A 19,253-nucleotide genomic window follows, 5' to 3' on the forward strand; every position below is an offset into this window, starting at 1 on the left:
AATGAGTTTCGAGGTATTCACAAAAATCGTATTTGTGGTCCGATTTGGCTCATATTTGGAACACATAATACATGAAAAAAAAAATCGCCGATAGGTGGCGCAAGGATTGAGATATTCGCAAAAATCGTAGTTGTGGTCCGACTTGGCTCATATTTGGAACACATAATACATACAAGAATAGAAAGCGACCTATGACAAAAAATCACCTCTAGGTGGCGCAAAGATCAAGATATTCAAAAAGATCGTATTTGTTGTCCGATTTGTTCCATATTTGGAACACATAATACATACATGAATAGAAAGCGACCTATGATGTCCGATTTGGCTCATATTTGGAACAAATATTACATACAGTCCGGTAGAAGCGACATCAAAACATTTTGGAGTTGGAGGAGGGACAAGCATACGTGGCGCAGAGTCGAGTAAAGTCTTTTAGAGGATTATCTATTCAGGACTTAGATTGTAACTAATTGTCAGGAAAAAGTCCTTGTAATAATGAGTCACTAAATGAACCAAATAGAATGAGAAATAATAAGCAATTAAATAAAGACTAAAAACTTGAAAATAAAATAATTTAAAGAAAGTTTAAGTTTTTTTTACAAATTACGTTCTATAGGAATTAATAGCTCGCTGAAGAAATACATATTTATCTAATAAAAGTGTGTTAATAAAAACGATTGAAGGAGGGATGATGGCGGGAGGAAAAGGAGAGCACCAGTGATCGTTTTCCCAAAATTGTTTAGATTTCGATCTGTCTGAGCCATATACCAAAAATTATTGATTTAGGAGAAAATATATTTCGAGTAATAACAATTTAAAGATTTTGCACCAGCGGGAGGAAGGGGGGGGGGCGGGTGGAGGGTGTCACTGGTCACTCGACTTATTTGGCCCATTGAGTTTGTGATATTGGTGAAGGTTAGTATAAATAAAGTTATAATGTGTAAAAATTATTAAAAAGTAATTTTTCGAAGAGGTCGTGGGACCACCCCCTCCCATTTTCGAAAATTTTTTAGCCAGTAGACTATTGTCTACCTGTGTCCCAAATTTCCAAATTTCATCAAAATCCGTGTAGCCGTTCTGGCGTGATTCAGTCACAAAGACGAAAAAATGCAATTAAATTATAACTGTTCCTGGGGCGCGTTGACCTCACCCCTTTTCAAAAACATATAGCTTGTAGCTCCTTCTAGACTATTGGCTATATGTGTGCCAAACTTCCTCAAAATCCGTCCAGCCGTTCTTGCGTGATTGTGTCACAAAGACAAACGTCTGGACATCCAAATTTTCACATTTATAATATTAACTAGCCTTTACCCACGCCGTCCGCAAAGAGAAAAATTAAATATATGGGCTATTCACGTTAACCTGCTTATCAAGTTATCTGTTTAAATATTCACCCCTATTACGGTATCCGATGAATGCCATCCGCGGGGAATGCGAATCGAATTGAGAAGATCTGGTATTCTCATAACCGATCGGCAATGCAGCTCGCGAATAAAATTTTGTAGATAAAGCAGTTCGGTGATTCCCTGCATTCCGATAACCGCAATAGAAACGCAATAGCTGTCATTTGCTCGTAAGTTTCATTCGCTAAAAAACTGTTGCGGATTGAAAAGAAAAATTTTACATAACGCGCAATAAAGTTGAAATATAATGGAATTCAATAAAAGGTTAGTTATTTCTTATATTTTTTGATAAAATGTATGTAATAGTTATATTTTTAAACAGAAGTCGCACCACAAATCGCGAACAGTTTTCTTTGATAGTTGAACGGATGAAGCTCAACGAGGACATCGCCAAAAACATGCCCAAGCAGCCGCCAGACGTACTCTTAGAGTTTTGAACAACCCTAGGCACCGACTTAAATGCGTTGGGACCTCCAACAAAGTCCATTGCTGAGTGGAAAAAAGTAAGAAAAGTTTTTACATATAAACAATTTTGTTAAACTCATGTCAATTTCAGTTATGGTCGGATTTCAAATCTTCCGTTAAGAAGAAAATGTCCCACAACCGCACCCAAATGCTAGCAACAGGTGGTGGACCAAACACCACAATAAATTTGACTGCCTTGGAAGAGGAAGTTGCGCAGCTGGTATGTCTTGGTGACGCCATAGCAGGAATTTCTGGCAGACACTTTGGCACACAATAGAACTTGCCCCGCCATATTTAAAGCGGTGCTAGCGAAACATTCTTAAGTGTCGCGGTGAACAATGCAGAAACTGACATTGCTGGGAGCGAAGAAAACGGGAACCAAAACACTCCTGCAGCTTCCTCTTCGCAGCCACAGAAGAGAACACCACAAAGAAGGAGCCAGATAACGTTGTTAAAAACGCAAATTTATTTACAGAAAAAGTTCCACGATAACGTGTCATCTGCAATGAGGTCACAAAAAAGAAAAATGGAAGATTTGACCAAAAGCATCAAAAATATTGAAAATACATAGTTGATCGATACATATTTTTATTCTTTTTGAAACCGACATTGACTTTTCAGATTCACAGTTTGCTATTGGAATCGTAGTTAAAATCTTGTAAGCGATGTAGATATTCGGGAATACTTCGATCATGTTCACATTTACAATCCAATTAAGAACTTGCAAAGGGCACAGAATTTGTTCTAATTCGTTATATAATTTTTCTGTTCTATTATTACAATGAGTATATGTCATGATATACTTACTATAGTCCGAACTCAGAACGTGCTTGCTTATATTATCTTATTCTTAACGAGTGCGTGTATTCTTTTCCATCTTACTATTGTATATAAATTTTGAGGTGCAAAATTAAATTATGTGTACGCAAATACGTAATATGATATTATTTATTCGAGCTCTCAGGGCCCTCCCGATGCTGGGGACCGGGCCTATAGCCCCTGCTAGCCCCTCCTTTAATCCGCCCTTGCGTCTACCTCAGTCACTTTGTTTACTACATGCTAGGAATGGCTCAACCAACAGTGTCGAAAGTGTTTTCAGAGGTTCTTGAAATTATGGAAAGTGAATTGTGCGAAAAGTGGATTAATTTGAAAATGAATGACGAGGGGCAAATGGAATCCCGAATTACTTCTTCAACAAATCCAAAATTCCTGGACTTGTTATGTGCATTGATGGTACGCACGTAAGGATAGCAAAACCTTCAGGTGCGAACTCCCATTTATTTTATAACCAAAAAGGTTTTTATAGTCTTAACGTACTGGTTGTAAATGTGCTAAATATTTATTGTATTCTTTTTAATCAATGTGTTTAATTTTTCAGATATGTGATTATAAACAGCGTATACGGTACATTAACGCGAAATACCCTGGGTCCACACATGACTCATTCGTTTGGTCAAACAGTGACGTATCACAATTCTTCCAAGCTCAATACGAAAGCGGAAATAGAAGTCTATGTCTATTAGGTATAAGAAATCTTTATAATAATTTACTGTTCAACGATAAATTTATATCCAATTTATAGGTGACGCAGGATACGGTCTTGCACCCTGGCTTATAACTCCTTTTCGTAACCCTGCACATAATACTCCTCAAAGCCGCTTCAACAAATGGCATAGTTCAGGTCGAAACATAGAGAGAACTATTGGTGTTTGGAAGAACTGGTGTAGATGTCTTCTGTCTGCACGGCAACTTCACTACTCTCCTGAAAAGGCTGTGCAAATAATCAATGTAGCTGCAGCACTTCACAATTTACGCATTAACTACAATATCCATGATAAGTATCTCGATAACGTAAATAATGAGGAGGACGGAGAAACTCATTTTCAAGAAATTGAGCAACCGGAAAGGTATTATAGTGAATCAGTTGAATTACGAAATCAAATGCTGCAAAGTTTTTGTAAACAATTTTATTTTATTATAAACAAAAATATTGCCTTCATGGCCATGTAAAATATTTACTATACTTAAACTATAGTACATTGCAAATTTGATAAATTGTGCTCGTTTTTTGTTTATTTTCATTAATTAAAAAAATTCATTATAATAATATAAATTCATTATAAATAAAAATACTGCCTTCATGGCCACGCCAAACATTTTATACAATATACATACATTATTTTAATACTATTTTTTAAAATTTTATTGCACCTAATATTTAAATCATTTCATTTTCTTTATTAAAAAAAAAATATTTTATAATTTTTTAAATTTTTTTTTGTTTGCAAGAGAGGCGGGGATGGAGATAGGAGGGAAGGGGATGGTGGATGCAAGCTAGGATGTGGAAGGGAAGGTTTTAGTAGCGCACTATTCACTCTTTCAAGCTCCAGTTGCAAGAGTTGCCCCTTTACTTGAGTCTTGTCCCGCAATAACTTTTCAGTTGCAAAGTTATGCAAGTTTCTGCAACTAAGTCCGTTAATGCCGAGCAAATTTGTTCAGTGTTCCTGTTCAGGCTGCTTATGAACGGTTGTCCGCATTGATGAGGTTAAGCATTGAAGTTGATTTACTTCGATCGATTGATTTTGATCATTTGATAAGTGACTGCCAGAGCAAAATCAAGAAAAAAATAGTTTTAATTGTATAATAATTTATAGTTTTTAATATATAAGTACCAAAGAAAAAATATTTGCGAGAATAAATTATAAAAATAATTATGACAATTTTTATTTATTAAAAAAAAAAATCATATTTTGCTCCCCTTAACTGGGCCCCATATTCATTTTAGTCCCGGGCCTCGTAAATCTTTAATCCGCCCCTGGGTAGACGGTGTTGATGTAAAGATTTTTGATAAAGCTAAAAACAAAGAAAAAACCATTCATAAAAATCGTATACAAAATATTACTTAAAGAAATTAATAAATGAATTCTAATTATATATACTCAGATTTAAGATCTTATAAATATAAAATTTTCTTTTTCAAACCATGAAGAACGGTTATGTGCTTTTATGCTATATAATGAAAATTTAACGCCTACTAGTAATATAATTAATAATCTTACTACTAATATAATTAGTAATATAACTAGTAATATAATTAGTAATATAACTATTAATTAAAAGATTACAGTAAGCTATAATAAATTTCTAGAGAGATTAGTAATAAAATAGCCAGAGTAGAAAATTAAACTTACCACAAAATTGATATGGATGAACGAGATAAAGGGGGGGAAGAATTAAGTAATTTAATGTAAAGAAATCTCGTTCTTCCAAATCAATTTACATCACTACACGGTAAAGGGATTTTTGTAAGACTGATCACCTTACAAAAATCTTTTCCCTAGGGGGATGGTGTAATGGCACCACTAACTATAAAATAATGCAATATCGATAGTGGACTGGCAATGCCGTCATTCCCAATGGAATGCCATAACAGGATAGTGAAAATTTGCAAAAGGCAAATTCATTACAGATACCCGCTTGAACAAAAAAGTCACTATTGCCGCTGCCGAGTATATATAAGTATATATTAAATATAGATTATTTATACTCTAATTAAAGTAATACTTAATATTACTAAAATTGCAATAAAAGTTTGTGATCTACAGTAAGTGTGAAAGAAAAACATTTCATTTTGTTGAAGAAGTGTGAAGTTACCCACTGACATCGGTGTTCAATATTCCGACACCAGAGAATCGCAGCGTAAGTAGCAGGACGTCAGGCATGGAATACCACGAGTGTTCATATCAGCTTGCGCTCTTTTATACTCTCTGCTGCTTCATTCGCATATTTCTACTACAATCTAGACGCTTCGCCTGCTAGAACTGCTTTTCATATCTCCCACTTAGCTATATACGTCTATATTTGTAGTTTATGCGTTTCTCATAATCATATGCATGTGTATGTGTAACAACTCTTCGGCTGACGACTACATGCGTTTGTGAGTATCTCTCTGCTGCTTGTATGTATGTGTATATGATGATTGTTTACCTACATACTACTTAGTATCGCCTTAGTGATTAGGTAGTATCGCTTAGTTATACTAATATTCGTCACACTGCCCTCCACCTAAGTCTGATCGTCCTGATCAGACAAATCTCTCGATCTTACCGCTGCTAGCCTCTCCAAATGAACCACCCTTCTATTCCGTGGTTTCCCAGTAGTTTGTATGCGGTAGATGGCATCACTGATCCTCTTCACAACTTTGTATGGGCCTTTCCAACTGCACCAAAATTTGGATAGAACACCTTTCCGCCAGTGGGGGTTGTATAACAGCACCGAATCTGCCTCCAAGAATGATTTGTTTGGCCCATTCGTCCCATCAACCCTTGCGCGATCTGCTGCCTTTGACTTTTGTGGGGTTTTTCGAATCTCTTTCACCAGCACTCGCTTACTGCTGAACCCTTACTCAAAACTGAAGTTAAGTGGCACATCCTTGTTCTTATACTGCATAACTCTCCTGTTGACCAAATCAGATCGGATTAAAGAATGAGATGCGCCCGTATCTACAGTCAGTACTCGCTCCTTGCCATCCACATTTCCTTTGACGGTAAGACTGCTCGATTTCCTTCCAGTTCGTGTGATACCTACGACATTCAATAGCTGGGGCAAGTTCTCGATATTTACATCTGACTCGCTGTTGCTTATCTCCTCCAGCTTTGCGTTTACGACCAGCCAAGTTGCAACTACCATGACCTGTGCTGCAATGACGTGCAATGTGACTTGGGCTACCGCACTTGAAACACTTCATAACTTCGGCATTTTTGTTGTAATGCCTTCAGTGCTTCCGAAATTGTGTCTACCCAATCTGGCGATGAGCTTTGTATGCGGGCTTACTGAAAAGTGACGCTGTTTCATGAGTCAGTGCATGGGATACCGTTTCAGAAAATGTTGGCTTTGGGTTCGCATATGTAGCTCGTTTCGTTTCGACATCCCGTATTCCATTTATAAAGCTTTGAATTTATGCTTCTCGGTGTATTCCACGAGTGCGTCTGTATTTGCGAGATGAGCCAATCTTACAACATCCGACGCAAACTCTTGCAATGTTTCACCAGGCCTCTGATTGGGTCCCCAAATTATCCCGAAATAGTCGCAAAAAAGTCCGGAAATTACCGTGACGGGCTCCCGGACGGATCTCAAACACCACCCAGAAAATAACCCGGAAGGGTCAGTTAATTATCCCGCCATAGTCCAGAAAAAGTCCCGAAATGACCCCAACGGGCGAATCCCAAAAACCATACAGAAATGATCCGGAAGGGTCCCAAAACGATACCGAAATAGTCCAGAAAAAGTCCCGAAACTACCCCTACGGTATCACGGACGGATCAAGAAATGATCTCGGAAGGGTCCCTGAATGATTCTTGAAATAGTCCAGATAAAGCCACGAAACGACCCCTGACGGGATCGCGTACGGATCCCGAAAACCATCCAGAAATGATGCCGGAGGGCCCCCAAATGATCCCGAAAAAGTCCTGAAATTTCACTGGCGCGATTCCAAAACCATCCAGAAATGATGCCGGATGGGTCCCCCATTGATCCCGAAATTACCCTGACAGGATCCCGGACGGATCACGAAAACCATCCAGAAATGATGCCGGAAGGGTCCCCCATTGATCCCGAAATTATCCTGACAGGATACCGGACGGAACCCGAAGACCATCCAGAAATGATGCCGGAAGGATCCACAAATGATCCCGAAATGACCCTGACGGGATCCAGGACGGATCACGAAAACCATACAGAAATGATGCCGGAAAGGTCCCCAAATTATCCCGAAAATCATCCAGAAATTATCCCGGAAGGTGTCCAAATGATCCCGAAAAAGTCTTGAAATGACCCTGACGTGATGCCCGGCGGAACCCGAAAACCATCCACAAATGATGCCTAAAGGGCCCCCAAATAATCCCGAAATTACCCTGACGGGATCCAGGACGGATCGCCGAAATGATGCTGGAAAGGTCCCGAAATGATCGCATAATAGTCCCGAAGAAGTCCCGAAAAGACCCTGACGGGATCCCGAAAACCTTCCAGAAGTGATGGCGGAGGGGTCTCCAAATTATCCCGTAATAGCCCGAAATTACCCTGACGGGATCCAGCATAGATCACGAAAACCATACAGAAATGATGCCGGAAATGTCGCTAAATGATCCTGAAACCCATCCAGAAATGATACCGGAAGGTCCCAAAATGATCCCGAAAAAGTCTAGAAATGACCCTGACGGAACCCGAAAACCATCCAGACATGATGCCGGAAGGGACCCCAAATCATCCCGAAACAGACCCGAAATTACCCCGACGGGATCTCGGACGTGTCCCGAAAACTACCAGAAATTATGCCGGAAGGGTCCCAAAATGATCCCGACGGAATCGCGGACGGATGCCGAAAACCATCCAGACTTGATCTCTGAAGGGTCCGCAAATGATCCCGAAATATTCCAGAAAAAGTATCGAAATTGCCCCGACGGGATTGTAATGATAGAATAAGTTAAACAAGTTACGTACATGGGGCTTTCACAAGTGAAAAATAAAGAGGAATCAAGAACGAAGGGGCCATTCTATTCTTACCGGCTTCTTGAACGTACGTGTTTGCTCAAAAAGTTTAATTAGTTTGAGTTTTATTTTGTATTTTACAAAAAACTCCTTTTGATGTGCTGGAGGAGAGGACCCCCTAGACTAATATAAAGACAGCAACAAAATGGGAACCATCTGGAGGCGGCGCCCTCCACGAAGATGGGATTCCATCCCAGGTAATTATGGGTGAATGTGGTCGGCTAGCGAAGCCGTATGCGCAACCTGGTGACCGTGACAAGGTAGGTGGTGATGCGAAATTTTGTTTCAACGGCAAAATAAAAGTGTCAGTGGGTGAACGAATTCAAAAGTTAATATAGGAATAATAAAAGAAACCTAATACTACGAATAATTGCAGCAGAAATAATACAAATATCATTTAAATAATAAAAATGACAATTAAATGAAACGGAAATAATACAAAATTAAATACTTGTAGATTTTTTTTAAATAAAAGAAAACTAACACTACGAATAAATTAAGCATAAATGCTAAAAAAATCTTTTAAATAGCAAAAACCAACTTAAAACTACAAATAAGACGACATTTTTTGCGAATATCGTAATCACGCCACTAAATAACGGCATTCCATCGACATTTTCCACCGCCACTAGCGAGCAAAGAGTCAGCGCATACGCGCCTTGGCAACCACGCTACTGTTGGCAGCCATACTTTCGAAATAGTAACAGACTTCGTTTATTTGGGAACCAGCATCAACACTAGCAACAACATCAGCATGAAATCCAGCGAAGAATCAATCTTGCCAATAAATGCTACTTTGGACTAGGTAGGCAATTGAAAAGTAAAGTCCTCTCCCGGCGAACGAAAATCATACTCTACAAGTCACTTATCGTACCCGTCCTGCTATATGGGGCAGAAGCATGGACCATGACAACAGCAGATGAAGCGGCTTTGGGAGTGTTCGAGAGAAAAGTTCTTCGAAAGATTTATGGACCCCTACGCGTTGGCGATGGCGAGTACCGAAGAAGATTTAATGATGAGCTGTACGAGCTATACACAGACATCAACATAGTCCAGCGAATTAAAACGCAGCGGCTGCGCTGGCTAGGCCATGTTATGCGAATGAATGATGATGCTCCGGCCAAGAAAGTGTTTCTATCGGAACCCGCCTATGGAAGCAGAGGTAGAGGGCGGCCCCCACTCCGTTGGAAGGACCAGGTGGAAAACGATTTAAACTCCCTTGGTGTGACCAATTGGCGCCCGTTGGGGGAGCGCAGGAGCGACTGGCGCGCCTTGTTGGACGGCCATAACCGTTTAGACGGTTAAGTGCCAATTAAGTAAGTAAGTAAGTAATACATACAAGAATAGAAAGCGACCTATGAAAAAAAATTGCCGCTAGGTGGCGCAAGGCTCGAGATATCCACAAAAATCGTATTTGTGGTCTGATTTGGCTCATATTTAGAACACATAATGCATACAAGAATAGAAAGCGACCTATGAAAAAATAGCCACTAAGTGGCGCAAGGATCGAGATATTCACAAAAATCGTATTTGTGGTCCGATTTGGCTCATATTTGGAACACATAATACATACAAGAATAGAAAGCGACCTATGAAAAAAAATTGCCGCTAGGTGGCGCAAGGCTCCAGATACAAAAATCGTATTTGTGGTCCGATTTGGCTCATATTTGGAACAAATATTACATACAGTCCGGTAGAAGCGACATCAAAATATTTTGGAGTTGGAGGAGGGACAAGCATACGTGGCGCAGAGTCGAGTAAAGTCTTTATAAGGATTATGTATTCAGGTACTAGTCATCGCACTCCTCATCAATATAGGGCGTTGATCAGACAATTAAATAAAAGCGTTGAACGCGTCAAATTTCTATTGATAGTCATATATAAGACCAACTGAACCTCAATAAATGTATGCTACAAGCCTCACACTTTTAGAAATTTCACGTGCCCAACGCTTTTATTTAATTGTCTGATCAACGCCCTATATTGATGAGGAGTGTGATGACTAGTACCTAGGACCTACCTAATTATTTTCTAGCTTTTAGTATTATTATTACTGCATGTAAGTATTGTTCTCAATAAAACCGTTTAACTTAAACATTTTTTTAAAATTATTTTATTACATCTATAGACATTTACGCCTAAACTTTCTTTGCACTGCTAAGCGTTAAACTTTATCTACTCTTCTGAAATTGCCGCGCATAAAATTAGTACTACTAAATTCCAATACGCATTATACTCAGATGCAATTGAAATATGTCATTGGTTGGTTGGTTGCTGCGCTGCCCGGCTATGGAGCCGGGCCCAAGTAGCGCTCTAGGCGCCATTTTGATGCACTTTCTCCTTGAACCAGTTATATGTTGGCTGATGTATCCTGCGTATTGCTTTACTCAAACCACTTGGTTAAAACTATAAACTTACTGATGTCCTTGATGCGGCAGTTTGACACCGCCCTTAAGTCGGGAAACACCTCTTTCGGTTATTATTGTTGCTGCGTGATTCCTCACCAGTTTAGACGTATCCCATGATGATAGGTATACAGTTGAGTACGAGGCTGGGGTAATTTTTTTTATTTCGCTGGTTTTCTTTTGTTTTGTTGAATTATCTCTCTCTGCATACATTTACATTTTTAGTAACGTTTTCGCTGTAAGTACCGAGGCAAGCCCACCCCTTTTCCCTGAGCTAAGCTGTAGCAAAGCAAGGTATGTAGACTCGCCTCGAGTGCAAGCACCTATCCTAATCCCTGAATATTTTTCGAAGCAGCTGAATTTAGGAGAAAGATCATTACATCTCCCTCAACTCAGGCGTAGTCACCAGTCACTTAGCCCTATAGTGACGACGTCTCCCCCGCTGCACTTTAGAATTCTGCAGTTAAACTGTAATGGATCAACTGGGAAGATCACGGAGCTAACTGATTTCATGAACTGCCGACCTGCTCTGGGTATAACGTCCACAGAAAAGATCGCGAGAGCGGAAATGAAGGCGGTCTCGCGTTTATCATCCACCACTCAGTGCAATATAATCTATTCGATCCCACATGGCCGCAGGGACAGTGTCCTCGAACGTCATGGCATATCTGTCCGCGCAGGCGATGTAAACTTAGAAATCATCATCATCTACATCCCTCATTTCACCTGTTGCCCCATTGGATACCGCCTTGACATCAGGACACTAGTTACTAGCGATAATCGCATTATCTTAAGCGATTTCAATGCCCCTCATGATCTATGGCATTCTAACCTACAGGCGGACAGCAGTGGTGAGTTGTTGGCGGACCATATAGAGGAAACGACGTCTGTACAATAAACGGGGACGCCCCACTTTTATGCTAGGAAGCTGTCACAGTTCGCCAGATCTATCCATCGGGAGCGCAGGACTAGTAAACTGCGTCAACTGGCAGCCGATCCCGACTGACGCCCGCCAAGGGGAATGTGCTTTCCGCTAGGTCATTGAATCCGGCTCGTTTTATTCCCGCCGGAAGAGGAGGGCCAGCAGACACGCACATAAACATAAATTGAGCGCGTCCTCAATTACCATCACCGCCAAAGAGGTTCAGGATGCCATCGGTCAAGCTAAACCATCTAAAGCAGTGGGCTCAGACGGCATAGCCATGCCGATGCTTTAATACTTAGGCAAAGAGGGATTTAATTATCTAGCGCATGTCTTCAACTTGTCCCTTTCCACCTTCGTCATCCTAGAAATATGGAAAATGGCCAAGGTGGTCCGCTACTAAAGCCTGCGAAACCAGCTAACATAGGAGAGTCATATCGCCTGATATCTCTTCTATCGCCAGTAGCCAAAACGCTTGAAGCCATTTTGCTCCCCTACTTCAAAGCAAATTTGCAGCTAGCCTGTCATCAGCATGGTCTTAGAAAACTCCATAGCACCGCGCTAAACGCCATTAGCACCCAGATAAATTGCGGCTTAAATCAAAACCCCACCATAGAACAGTACTCGTTGCGCCAGACCTATCAAAAGCTTTTGATACGGTCAACAATGGCACGTTACTGCAAGACTTGGAAGGGTCTCTTCCCCCATGTCTTAAAAGGTGGACCGCAAATTATATGGGTGGTCGGCAGGCATCGGTGCAATTTAGAAACGAAACATCAAAACCAAGAAGAATTAAACAAGGGGTGCCACAGGGTGGTGTCCTATCACCACTTTTGTTTAACTTCTACATATCAAACCTACCTTCACCACCAGAAGGAGTTACTATCGTTTCCTACGCCGATGACTGCACAATAATCGCCACAGGCCCAGGCCCGCAGATCGATGAGCTTTGCGCAGGGCCTTAAGGAGTTACCTCCGTAACCATTATGAGCAAATACGGCACCTGAGAACTCAGCCGTATGAAGCAAAAAAACACTAGCAAGTCCTCAGTGAACTCCACAAACAGGCGTCGGGCCTTTATGCCAGGAATTTCCCGGTGAAACCAGTACTCAAAGAACAGTACCCAAAACTTGCAGAAGAGGAACGCACACCCCAGGGAAACGCTAGTCACTCTAGCTCAACTTCGATCTGGATACTGTAACAGGTTAAACTCTTACCTATCCAGAAGCAACCCCGACATACAAAATGTATGCCCTGCTTGCAATGTGTCCCCACATGACACCAACCACCTCTTTAATTGCAATGTTTAACCAACGCCTCTAACACCCCTCACATTATGGTCCACCCCTGTTGAAACAGCAAGTTTCCTGGACTCGCGTTAGAGGATATTGATGACAATTTGTGATCGGATGAACCTATTGGGTGGGGCGAAGCACTTCTACAACAACAACAACAACATAGGTATTAAGTAAACCAAGAATAATTAAACAATGGGTGCCACAGGGTGGTGTCCTATCCCCACTTTTGTTTCACTTCTACACATCAAAACTACCTTCACCATCAGTACGAGTCACTATAATTTCCTACGCCGATGACTGCATAATAATGGTCACAGACCCAGGCCCACAGATCGATGAGCTCTGTAACAAAATAAACAAATCTCCCTGATCTCTCCAGTTTCTTCCCCTCGCGAAACCTGACATTGTCATCGACCAAATCATCGGCGACCTTATTTACAACATGGACGCGCCAAATATCGACCATATTGAACATCCACGTTGATGGACCGCTATCGACTGTGTGACGTTCGATCAGGATATACCTTTTGGAGAGAATGCAGCCGCAATTCTTCCGAAATCCAGAGCCGTAATAAAATCCTCAAATCTCTTGCCGGCAGCACTTGGGGTAAAGATAAAGAAACGCTCATTACCTACCACTTACAAACCAATTGGCCGGCCGATTGCATGCTACGCGCCCCGATATGGTTGCCAAGCCTAAAGGTTAGCCACTGGAAGAAAATACAGACCTGCCAAAATACTGCCCTCAGAACCGCTACGGCTGTCTTCTTATATCCCCAGAACACCATCTACACAAAGAGGCGAGAGTATTCCCCATGAGGCAGAGATACGAAATGCTAACCAAACAGTTTCTGCTAAATACCCAGAAACCTGGGCATCCCAACAGACATATGATTGATGAGGCTACACCGCCCAGGGGCTTAAGGGTTCATCTCCGTAAGCATTATGAGGAAATACGGTACCCGAGAACACAGCCGTATGAAGCAAAAAAGCACAAGCAGGTCCTCAGTGATATCCACAAACAGGCGTCCGACCTCTATGCCAGGAATTGCCCGGCGTATCTAGTACACAAAGAAAATTACCCAGAACTAGCAGAGGAGGAACGCACTCTCCCTACCAAACGCGCATCACTCTAGCTCAACATCGATCTGGGTACTGTAACAGTTTAAACTCTTACCTATCCAGAATCAACCCCGACATACAAAATGTATGCCCTGCTTGCAATGTGTCCCCACATGCCACCAACCATCTCTTCAATTGTATTGTGGAACCAACGCCTCTAACACCCCTCTCATTATGGTCCACCCCTGTTGAAACAGCAAGTTTCCTTGGACTCCCGTTAGAGGAAATTGATGAAAATTTGTGATCGGTCGCACCTATTGGATGGGGCGAAGCACTCCTACAACAACAACAAGAACATGAACACGTAGCCGGTGGTACAACGACGGTCATCTTGGTCACCAGCCCAATCAGCGTCACAGTATCCCAGTATTTGATCATTATTACCTTTTTTATACCTTTCATGAAAATGAAATGTTATATTAATTTCGTCACGAAACCCAAAATTCTAAGTCCTTAAAGGAAAATAGACAGACCCACCATTAAGTATACCGAAATAATCAGGTTGAAGAGCTGAGTTGATTTAGCCATGTCCGTCTGTCCGTCTGTCTGTTTGTACGCAAACTAGTCCCTCAATTTTTGAGATATCTTGATAAAATTTGGTGAGCGGGTGTATTTGGGTGTCCGATTAGACATTTGTCGGAACCGGCCCGATCGGACCCCTATAGCATATCTCCTCCATACAACCGATTTTTCAGAAAAAGAGTATTTTTGTAATATCTTACTCAATTTAACAGATTGTAGCTTCCAACTTCACCATATACTTTCGTATATTGCACATATTGTGGCCTGAAAAAATTGATGAGATCGGTCGTATATATAGTATATATCCCCCACAACCGATTGTTCAGATAAGAAACTTTTCGTAATTACTGCCCTATTTTAAGAGCTAGAGGCTTCAAATTTCAACGAATGCTTACGTATATAGCATATATTATTGTCTGAAAAAATCATAAAGATCGGTGGTATATATAGTATATATATGGTGGTATATATAGTATATATATATATAGTATATATATATATATAGTATATATATAGTATATTTTCGCAATTTTAGCCCCATTTTAACAGCTAGCAGCTTCAAATTTCACCGAATGCTTACGTATGTAGCATATATTGTTGTCTGAAAAAATCATAGAGATCGGTTGTATATATAGTATATATCTCATTCAACCGGTTGTTCAGATAAGAAACTTTTCGCAATTTCTACCCCATTTTAACAGCTATAAGCTTCAAATTTCACCGATTGCTTACGTATATAGTATATATTGTTGTGTCAAAAAATCATAGAGATCGGTGATATATATAATATATATATGATGGTATATATAGTATATATATTTTTTTTTTGCGATTTCGGCCCTATATTAACAGCTAGAAGCTTCAAATTTCACCAAATGCTTACGTGTATAGCATATATTGATGTCTGAAAAAATCATTGAGATCGGTGGTATATATAGTATATATCTCATACAACCGATTGTTCAGATAAGAAACTTTGCGCAATTTCTGCCCCGTTTTAACAGCTAGAAGTTTCAAATTTCACCAAATGCTTACGTATATAGCATATATTGTTGTCTGAAAAAATCATAGAGATCGGTGGTATATATATTATATACTTCATATAAACTGTCATTTTTGCCCCTTTTTTAGGGCTAGAAGCTTCAAAATTCATCAAATTTCATCAAATAGTTACGTTTAGGTCATATATTTTTGAAATACGTGATTCGTAGTCATAGTTCTTACATGCAGACCACAAAAAACGTGAAGCTTTGCATCCTCACACAAAGTACCTACCTATTTTTTATTTTATATTTATCTTAAAAATCGTTTAGATATGTTCAAATTTCACCAAATGTTTACGTGTATAGCATATACTGTTGTCTGAAAAAATCATAGAGACCGGTGGTATATATAGTATATATCTCATACAACCGATTTTTGAGATAAGAAACTTTGCGCAATTTCTTCCCCATTTTAACAGCTAGAAGCTTCAAATTTCACCAAATGGTTAGGTGTATAGCATATATTGTTGTCTGAAAAAATCATTTAGATCGGTGGTATATATAGTATATATCTCATACAACCGATTGTGATAAGAAACTTTACGCAATTTCTGCCCCATTTTAACAGCTAGAACCTTCAAATTTCACCAAACGCTTACGTATATAGCATATATTGTTGTCTGAAAAAATCATAGAGATCGGTGGTATATATATTATATACCCCATATAAACTTTTGCCCCTTTTTTACGGCTAGAAGCTTCAAAATTCATCAAATTTCATCAAATAGTTACGTTTACGTCATATATTGTTGAAATGCGTGATTCGTAGTCATTGTTTTTACACGCAGACCACAAAAAACCTGAAACTTTGCTTCCTCACACAAAGTACCTACCTATTTTTTATTTTATATTTATCTTAAAAATCGTTTAGGTATGTAGATCTGTTCATTATATATTTCTTATCTTATACATCCGATTATTCGGAGATTACGAACGGCATAAGATTATTGTTCAGCCCCATTCATGAAAGGTATGAAGTCTTCGGCACAGCCGAAGACAGTCCCGTCCTTACTTGTTATATGTTAAGTTTATGCCTACAGTGCCTTTTAAATATCAAAGCACTCTTTTCACTCCTACCCAATGTCCCTTGCCATAGTTGTAATTAAAACGACTGAGCATACTCTCGGTGTTGGTTATATCCGGGCAATTTGTGCAGCATACATAATGCTGCCTATTGCTTCTTGATAAGGAATCGAATGCATTTCTTGTCGCTCTTCGTCTGATATTGGACTCATTTCCCTGGACAAACGCTGATTTGGATCCATCGGCGAATTAACTGGAGTACATTCACACATGTTGAATCGCTGTAGCATATCCAGTAGATACTGTTTCTGGTCTATAAAAATCGACCCATCATTGTGGCGTGAAATGTTCATACCAAGTACCGTCGTCGCCGGTCCCATATCCTTCATTTTGAATTGTGTAGACAAATCGATTTTAAGTTTTCCAATTATTATAGTGTTGGTTCCGTAAATCAAAATATCGTCAGCCAGTATTAGGATAGTTTTCGCCGAGCTCTTGAAGTAAATACCTTGGTCAAAATGTGTCCTTTAAAAACCAAGTTTCTTTATCAAGACAAAATTAAGATTCATGTTCCACATGCGGCTGGACTGCTTAAGTCCATATAAGGATTTCCGAAGTATACATACCCTACTGGTCTGATCGTAAAAACACTGTGGTTGTCGTATTTAAATTCCCTCTTCCAATTCACCTTGTAGAAAGCTGATACTGCATCCATCTGAGCACAATCAGGTCATATTTAACGGCCGTAGCTAGAAGAAAACGGATCGATGAATATCGTGCAACCGGGGAGTAGGTTTCTTTGTATTCGATTTCTCTAACTTGCGAATAACCTTTTGCTGCCAAACGTGCTTTGTATCGGCTAACTTCACCATCTGAGTTCTTCTTCACCTTGGACACCCACTTGGATTTAATAGCCTTTCTTCCACGTGACGGGTCGGTTAGCTCCCAAGTGCCGTTTTGTACGAAGGCGTCGTATTCGTATACCATCGCATTCTTCTATTCTTTCCTATCTGCGCCACCCAGCGCTTCTCGAACGGTTAATGGCTTATAAGAGTTACTTTCTATTGCAAATAGGCCAACAGCACCCGTTGCTTGAATGTCACCGACGAAATTTGAATGACTGACATCTCGCTGAATGATTGATGTTGAGGATTCTCCTCCTCATTGATACGCTCATCACCCTCACTGAATCCGAAAAAATCAGATTGATCAGCAGAAATATTTGGAGAAGTTAGAGTCTGTCGTTGCAAGTTGGTATCGTTTACAGTTTGGGATTCGCTTCCTTTAAATCGCGATTTACCCTCACTCAATCCAAAAGATGCATCATCATCAGATTCATCATCGGATCGTGGGTCTTTCATTTCGTTTTACTGGACTAAACGCATTCAGGTCGTTGGTATTACCTTTTACATTTGCCATCTGTTTTTCAAAAAAGATAACATCACGACTTACCACAATTTTCTTTGTGTTCCTATTATATAACTTGATATAACTTGTATGCTTTTGCTGTATCACAGTAACCCAGGAAGATGCATTCTTCTGATTTTGAATCTATTTTACGCTTTTTTTCTTTTGGTATATGTACCACGGGCTTACATCCAAAGACTCGAATATGTGGCAAGTTCTGTTTTTGCTTTGTCCAAATTTCTTCTGGTGTTGTATATTTCATATCTCTACAAGGAGTAGCATACAGCGTACTTTTTGCATATATGTAATACTCCTATTAGCAATATAGGAGTATTACATATATGACTTTCTATTATCGTTTTGTTCATTCTCTCAGCAACGCCGTTTTGTTCAGGCGCTGTACACTAATGTATAATTCCATGATTTTTCATATATGTATGTATTACATTTTTATTATAGAATTCTGTGCCATTGTCTAATCTCAGTATTTTAATAGTCGAACTTTGCTGATTTTCGATCAACTTCTTGAAATTGGCAAATATATCAAAAACTTCGCATTTATGTTTCATCGGTTAAACGAACACTTTCCGACTAAAGTCATCAACGAATGTTAACAAAAATCTCAAACCCCCGAATTATTTCATTGACATTGGTCCACATACATCTGTACGTATTATTTGTAAAATTTCCGTTGCGCGGTTACCATTTTCTTTAAATGAAACCCGAGTTTGCATCCGTTGAGCGCATAGGTTAGGTTGAACTGACCGGTCCATGAGGACCTCACATAGACTGAATGAGTCCGTGGTGTTACCAGAAGTTTGTTTTCAACGACCAAACTGAAAAACCCTATCAAAAACCAGAACCTATGTTATAAAATAACTCCGTCCTCTGGCCAAATACTAGAAGCTTCCTAGAACTTAAACCACTTGTTGCTTTTTGATATGACAGCTGTATCACTCCTAATAGCTGGAGAGTTAGCCTGGCAAGCGCAGGGCACAGAACGTGCCCCTCCTCCAACCCGCACTTCCTACATCTGCTATCACTGACCAATCCTAATTTAAAGGCATGTGGCGCCAGAAGGCAGTGTCCAGTCAGAA

The 19,253-nt window shown here is 39.9% G+C and overlaps 1 long non-coding RNA gene across 1 annotated transcript; it reads left to right on the forward strand.

Annotated features, from left to right (window-relative positions):
* Positions 1-885: 885 nt before the first annotated feature.
* On the forward strand, positions 886-5,490 carry LOC137246600 (uncharacterized). Its single transcript, XR_010951591.1, has 2 exons — positions 886-3,391; positions 3,451-5,490. It is a non-coding gene; the product is annotated as an uncharacterized lncRNA (long non-coding RNA).
* Positions 5,491-19,253: the final 13,763 nt, after the last annotated feature.

The sequence above is a fragment of the Eurosta solidaginis genome, chromosome 3, assembly GCF_040869045.1.
Source record: "Eurosta solidaginis isolate ZX-2024a chromosome 3, ASM4086904v1, whole genome shotgun sequence".
In the NCBI taxonomy this organism is placed as follows: Eukaryota; Metazoa; Arthropoda; class Insecta; order Diptera; family Tephritidae; genus Eurosta; species Eurosta solidaginis.